We start from the raw sequence: 7,789 nt of genomic DNA on the forward strand, positions 1-7,789 counted from the left end.
TACACTTGAGGGTAATGTATCATTTTACTTCTTGTTACTATTTAAGCTGTGTTTTGGTTGTTACATCAGGGCCAGTATTCATAAAGTGTCTCAGTGTAGGAGTGTTGATCTACATAGGGATGATATTATTAACCAGGGTAAAAAAGACATGCAAACATACATTTGAATCCCTGCTCAGTGTGTGTGTGTGTGTGTGAGACACAGTGGATTTATACTCAACAATAATATAAACACAGCATGCAATAATTTCAAAGATTTTACTGAGTTACAGTTCATATAAGGACATTTGTCAATTGAAATAAATTAATTACGCCCTAATCCATGGATTTCAAATGAAAGGGAATACAGATATGCATCTGTTAGTCACAGATACCTTTAAAAAAAAGGTAGGGGTGTGGATCAGAAAACCAGTCAGTATCTGGTTTGACCACTATTTGCCTAATGTTGCGCGACACATCTCCTTCACATAGAGTTGATCAGGCTGTTGATTGTGGCCTGTGGAATGTTGTCCCACTCCTCTTAAATGGCTGTGTGAAGTTGCTGGATATTGGCGGGCACTGGAACACGCTGTCGTACACGTCAATCCAGTGCATCCCAAACATGCTCAATGGGTGACATGTCTGGTGAGTATGCAGGCCGTGGATGAACTGGGACATTTTCACTTTCCAGGAATTATGTACAGATCCTTGTGATGAATGGCACTACAATGGGCCTCAGCAAACTGCTCGCCCACACGACGCCATACACATTGTCTGCGGTTGTGAGGCCGGTTGGACGTGCTGCCAAATTCTCGTAAATGATAAAAAAAATGAACATTCAATTATCTGGCAACAGCTCTGGTGGACAGACCTGCAGTCAGCATGCCAATTGCACTCTCCCTCAAAACTTGAGACATCTGTGGCATTGTGTTGTGTGACAAAACTGCACATTTTAGAGTGGACTTTCATTGTCCCCCGCACAAGGTGCACCTGCGTAATGATCATGCTGTTTAATCAGCTTCTTGATATACCACACCTGTCAGGTGGAATATTATCTTGGCAATGGAGAAATACTCACTAACAGGGATGTAAACAAATTTGTGCCCAACATTTGAGCGAAATAAGCTTTTTGTGCCTATAGAACATTTCTGGAATCTTTTCTTTCAGATCATTAAACATGGGACCAACACTTTACATGTTGCATTTATATTTTTGTTCAGTATTGCTGAGGGCCCTTTAGGACCAGACTGATAGGGAGTAGGGTTGACATCTATACTGTGTAGGATGTGTGTTTCTCTAGAATCTGATACAGACTCCATGGGCATTATGGGCCTTCCCTGTGGGTGGGTGTGTGTGTGGTTGTGTGTGGTTGTGTGTGGTGTGTGTGTGTGTGTGTGTGTGTGTGTGTGTGTGTGTGTGTGTGTGTGTGTGTGTGTGTGTGTGTGTGTGTGTGTGTGTGTGTGTGTACATGTGTGTACATGTGTGTGTGAGCCTGGTTCATTTTCAGTAATGAGGCCCTGTACCCCATTTACAGTTTATACTTCAATGTATCAGGTGTAGTTATTCACCAGCTATAGAGTGAGCTGTTGTTTATGTTTCTAAGACTGCAGGGTGGGAGATGCAACAATGGCCTTGAGAACAGCAGGAAGTGTGTTGGTGGTCTTTCTCTGGTCTGTAGCAGGTATGGTCTCATTCTTATATTTTAGTTGCTCTGTTTAACAATCTACAAACATGTCTAAAAGGTTAAGAATCATAACATTATTCTGGTGTGTTCTGTAAGGCGTCTCCACTTCACTTTAAATAGTTATCTTTCACACCTCACTGAGTGATGCTTATCTGTGGTTTCCATTCACACTCAACTCAGCAACTAGGCAACAAAGTGTGGACAAACCTTACTGTTAGTGTGAGCCAATATGCCTTGGCTTAATGTAAAACCCTTGTGTTGTGTGACTGTTCAGTGATGGGTGTAGATGGCTGGAGTGTGACTTACTCCACTCAGAGTATCTGTACCTTGAAGGGGTCAACAGTGGAACTGTCCTGCTCTTACACATATCCCAGTGGTAGAGTCACAACAACCCTCTGGTTCACTAAAAATGATGCTGCTGGGAATCCTGTGAGTCTGAGTGATGACCCAGACTACAAAGGTCGTGTGACGTACCATAGAGATAAGAAGACTGTCCACACCCTGACAATCACAGACCTGAGAGAGAGTGACTCAGCTACGTACAAGTTCAGATTTATAACAGATCAGATCGTAGGGAGATATACTGGCGAACCTGGAGTCACTCTGTCTGTCACAGGTAAAGTTACATTCAATAAAGCTAAACTATTGAATTCCATTTAGTTCAGGAGAATTGTCTTGGTTTGTATTTATATCTGTATAACATAAGATTTCCTTGTATTAGCGTGATAAGTCAGTGATGAAAGGGATTTACAGTGATATTGTTTTTCTCCAGGTCTTCAAGTGAAGGTGACTGGTGGACATCAGGATAAGACACTGACCTGTAGCACCACCTGTACTCTGACTGGTAACCCCACCTACATCTGGTACAAGAACGGACAACATCTAGATGAGAGCACCTCCCCCCAGTACAAAGACCCAGTCTCCAGTAACTATGAAGACGGCTACTCCTGTGCTGTAAAAGGCCATGAGGATCTCCACTCTCCTGCAGTCTGTGAGTGTGGATTAAACCCTGACAAAGCCTGTAAACTGAAAAGTTGGTGATGACTTATTAAATGCTCAGAAACTTCCATTTACATTTACTGTTGAAGTAAACTACAATATTTCCAAAGTGGAACTTGCTATTGATATATTCTTGGCAAGAAACATTTAGAAAATAAAATAAATGAAATAACAAAAATCTTTATGTTTCAGGCATTCAGAGTCAGGAAATACAGTCCAGGGTCAGGACTGCAACAGAGTGACTTACACCAAGAGGAGAATCTGTGTCTTGAAGGGGTCATCAGTGGACATATCATGTACTTATGGCAGTGGTTATGATACCGTCACATCATCACTCTGGTTTAGTCCTAAACAGAGTGCTAGGTGGAGTGATAAGTTGATCCCTGAGGACATAACCACAGACCCAGGGTATGCAGGTCGTGTGGAGTATGGTGGAGAGAAGGAGAGAGGTCACTCCACCCTGAGAATCACAGATCTGAGAGAAGAGGACTCAGCTGAGTACAAGTTCATATTCAACACACATACATCAAGATGGGGATACAGCTTCACTGGAACAACTCTGACTGTCACAGGTTACACTGAACAAATGATCATGTTTATACATACATTTCTATGTGATGTTTAATTACAATTATTTTATCCATAATACTTGATTGATTTAAGTATCTTGTTGTCATTTCCCCTGTATTCAGACCTGCAGGTGAAGGTGACTGCTGCCACAGAGGCAGGAAGGAGGACACTGACCTGTATCACCACCTGTACTCTGACTGACAACCCCAACCTCACCTACATCTGGTACAAGAACGGACACTATGTAAAGGAGGACTCATCCAGCTTGTACTCAGACAACTTTAGTGATAAAGACAGTTACTCCTGTGCTGTAAAAGGCCATGAGGATCTCCACTCTCCTGCACTGTGTGAGTGTGGACTTTTTCTTTAAGATGTAATATCAATACAGTTTTGTTCAGGTTGTGAGACTTATTTAAATGAATCAGTAAATATTGATCATTATTTAATAATTATGGTTTTCACTACTGTAAACTGTTTAACTAGTTTTCTTCTACTTTATAAACAACATCATCAGTTGTAATTTAAGATTTATATAGAGTGTTATATGGTCTTTTTGTGTTTCAGGTAAGAAGTGTTGGGGTGTGACTTACACCCATCAGAGGATCTGTGCCTTGAAGAGGACAACAGTGGACATATCCTGCTCTTACACATATCCAAGTTATCATGAGATCAAAAAAGCTTTCTGGTTTACTAAATGGTCTGGTATGGATACTGAAGATCTGAGCTCAGTGCCAGGGTATGAGGGTCATATTGAGTACCTTGGGGATAAGAAGAGTATCTGTACCCTGAGAATCACAGACCTGAGATTGAGTGACTCTGCTGAGTACAGGTTCGGATTCATGACATCCGGAGGAAAGTTTGCTGGCTCACCTGTCTCCCTGACTGTCACAGGTAATCTGTCACTCATCTCACATCTATAACTGTAATGACCTTATTAAGGGCAGTCATACAGACACAGTAGTGGTATGTGATGGAAAAATACCAAATCTAGTATATCATATAAGAGGACATATATAGGAGGAGAATAACGATGTGTTTCCTTTTTCTCTAGATGTTGTGTTGGAGATGGATCCTACATCTGTGTCAGAGGGGGCGAGAGTCACACTGACATGTAGAACCAAATGTACACTGGACCCCATCACAGCCTACAGTTGGTATAAGAATGGACAGCCTATACCAAACAGCAACACCTCCTCTCCTGTCTATAGCCTATTCCCAGTCAGCAGTGAGGATGCAGGCAGATACTCCTGTGCTGTGGAAGGCCATGAGGATCTCCCCTCTCCTGAAGACACTCTCAATGTTAGATGTAAGTACATGTGGTTTAAATGTTTAGTTTGCTATGTTAACATTGCAGTGACAGATATTAGCTCCACGTGACACTTGAATTGATCATCTTCAATAAGAGGGTGAATTTAAAAGTCATTGTGTGGAAAAGTACAATTGTGGAAAGTATATATAATATTTTTAACTGACCTAATTTTTACTCTTTTTAAATCCACTGTATTTTACATTAGATGGACCAAAGAACACCTCAGTGTCAGTCAGTCCCTCTGGTGAAATAGTGGAGGGCAGTTCAGTGACTCTGACCTGCAGCAGTGATGCCAACCCACCTGTGGACAAATACACCTGGTACAAGAAGAACATAACCTCACCAAAAGCATCAGGACAGAGTTACAACATCACTAACATCAGCTCTGAGGAAAGTGGAGAATACTACTGTGAGGCTGAGAATACAATAGCATCTAAGAACTCTACAGCTCTGATGATCATTGTAGCAGGTCAAGATTCATCTTCAATACTTCAATACAAAACTACATGTTTCAATTTAATCTTAATCATTATACTTTGGATTATTACTCCTTAGTTTATAACTATACATTGTGTTATAAGATCCCTTAACAAGTATTGCATTAATGTCCTGTATTTCAGTTTATTTTTAGTTCATTATATCATGCCATGTACTCACATCATCCATATTATATTACAGGGAAACAAACCTCAGTTATGACTACAGCTGTTGGAATCATAGTGGTTGTTCTGGTTCTCATCCTCTGTTTCTCTGGACTCATGTGGTTCAGGTGAGTGAAAATTCATATTTTTATGTTGTTTATTTTTTAAATGTAGCACTCTGATTTGTTGTTAACTTCATTAATTAATTTATTAATGTGCAAAACAGGAAGAAGGCCTCCAAATCCACCTCTGACACAAGAGACACAAGTGATATAGCAGAAAATGGACAGGTGAGTCTGTTGGAATCAGAAGATGACTGTGATGTCTGGGTATTGCTTTGTGGAACATTTCCACGCCTCATGTTGTCTGTCCTCTTTCTCCATCAGGGAGACTCTAGTCCAGTGTATGACAACATCTTAAGCATGGCCATGACCCTTACTGCAACACAGACAGCAGCCACCGTAGACCAGGATGATGTTCACTGCGCCAGCGTCCACTTCTCTCACTCCAAAAACCAGGAAGTCCCACTGTACTCAACCGTCCAGAAACAGAAACAAGACGAAGATGTCCAATACGCTGTTGTGAAATTGAATCGCCCCAGTTCTGCCACCAAGTGAGCATATTCTGCCATTACAGCAACATAGAACCAATACTAGAACATTGGAAACACACAGCATTTAAGGATACATTTGTTTGTTTACAACCAAATCTGGATGTCCAAGGGGTTGGAAAGTAGATTCTTATTTACTGCATTTCTATACAATTAAAACACTTTAAAATGTTATTTGGAAAACAGCAAAAACAAGCAAAAATGACCCCAGCCGTTATCACCTTGGCTGCTGTAGGTTCATTCACCTCAGTCCATCTACAAACACATAGCCTATTAGCTATACAGTTGTAATGTTATACCCCTGAAAGGGAGGAAATATGGGAGATGATTCACACTGACATGCAGCATCAGCAACAAAACAAAAACGTGTGACATTTTTATAACTGTATTGTTCGCATGTTGATAGCATTTTAATGTATGCCTATAGGGAAGATAGGCCAAGTGGAGATATTCATATTGAAACATATCTTTTTTTATGTTCCTAAATTGTTTGAGCAGACCCCAAGTTTGGGAACCACTGTAAAAACCTCTCTCTCTGCTTGCTTCCTCTCTCTCTCTCTCTGTCTCCTCTACTTCCACCTGCATGCATTGCAGCCTGCCTCAGCCTCTCCAATGAGCACCACATCACTGTCTGTCTCAGTAGCCTAGCTTAGTAGTGTTTGGTTTTCTCCTGCTGAGGTAGGCTCCGTTTAACATTAGATTCTTACTTCATCCTTCTAGATCTGACTGACTGTAGACAAGGCAGGAGTCGCGGGACACAGCATCTCGCAAACACACTGTCAGCAGAGCAACCTGCGGCCTGGGGTAGTTTGTTTCACGTCGCCCTCGGCAAGTGCCACGAGAAGGGGAATTAGCCGTTTGAGAGAGTGGTGAATGTGCTGATAAAATTAGGGAGGCATATCTGGGGGATGCTAGAGATCATAACAAACAAACCACTGTTCATGATTCCACTCATTCACAAAGAGGCAGGCGCGATTAGTCAGATCAAGAAAATAAGCGTTCTGAGCTTTGACCAACGCTGGGAGCAATATTTAGATGTTGATCCGTAATTCATTTTCTTTACTGTGTACAGTATTTGTATTAGGCTATTATTATTATTATTTCCAAATTAGAAAAACATTAACGACCTCTGTGTCCTCAAACGTAGTAACGGCCATGTGCTCATTGGAGGAGTAGACAATGATGATGTCATGAGTGATGCATATTGTGCATTCATGCCTCAACACCAGAAACAGGAAGAGGAAGTGCAATAAACTGCTGTGAAATGGAACCGCCCCACTGTTGCCATATTCTGCATATTCTGCAATAAGGTCATTCATATGCTGCTGTTTATTGTAGATATCGTCAATAGGAAAAACAGTTGACCCCTAGTGACCACTACTGATGTCATTTCCTTAAACTATGGACCCAACAATGGACATCTCAAGACAATTATTATGACATGTCTATAATGAGGGAGTAATGTGATGATGGTTTTGATGAACAGTTCGAATGAGTTCCAAATGGCACCCTATTTCCTATTTAGTGCACTACTTTTATTCTGAGCACATAGGCCCTGGTGAAAGATAGTGCTTTATAAAGGGTATAGGGTGCCACCATTTGGAACACAACTTTTGTTTCATTTTTGTTTCTCTCTCTTCAGACCCCCAGCACAAGCAGCTGAGGAGGACCCCTCTGTTTTCTACAGTACAGTCAACAAACCCAGAACCAGGAAGACCTGAACACAACAAACCCAGAACCAGGAAGACCTGAACACAACAAACACAGAACCAGGAAGACCTGAACACAACAAACCCAGAACCAGGAAGACCTGAACACAACAAACCCAGAACCAGGAAGACCTGAACACAACAAACCCAGAACTAAGAAGACCTGAACACAACAAACACAGAACTAAGAAGGCCTGAACACAACAAACACAGAACTAAGAAGACCTGAACACAACAAACACAGAACTAAGAAGACCTGAAGACAACAAACTCAGAACCAAGAAGCAAG

At 41.4% G+C, this 7,789-nt stretch overlaps 1 pseudogene across 1 annotated transcript; it reads left to right on the plus strand.

The window, feature by feature from the left end:
* Positions 1-1,604: 1,604 nt before the first annotated feature.
* Positions 1,605-7,543, plus strand: LOC311125579 (sialoadhesin-like; annotated as a pseudogene). Its single transcript has 10 exons — positions 1,605-1,659; positions 1,937-2,278; positions 2,435-2,587; positions 3,507-3,578; positions 3,796-4,122; positions 4,283-4,537; positions 5,172-5,309; positions 5,408-5,471; positions 5,568-5,794; positions 7,434-7,543. The product of its transcript is annotated as a sialoadhesin-like (transcript).
* Positions 7,544-7,789: the final 246 nt, after the last annotated feature.

Source organism: Coregonus lavaretus, assembly GCF_964263955.1.
Source record: "Coregonus lavaretus genome assembly, contig: HAP1_SCAFFOLD_440, whole genome shotgun sequence".
NCBI lineage: Eukaryota > Metazoa > Chordata > Actinopteri > Salmoniformes > Salmonidae > Coregonus > Coregonus lavaretus.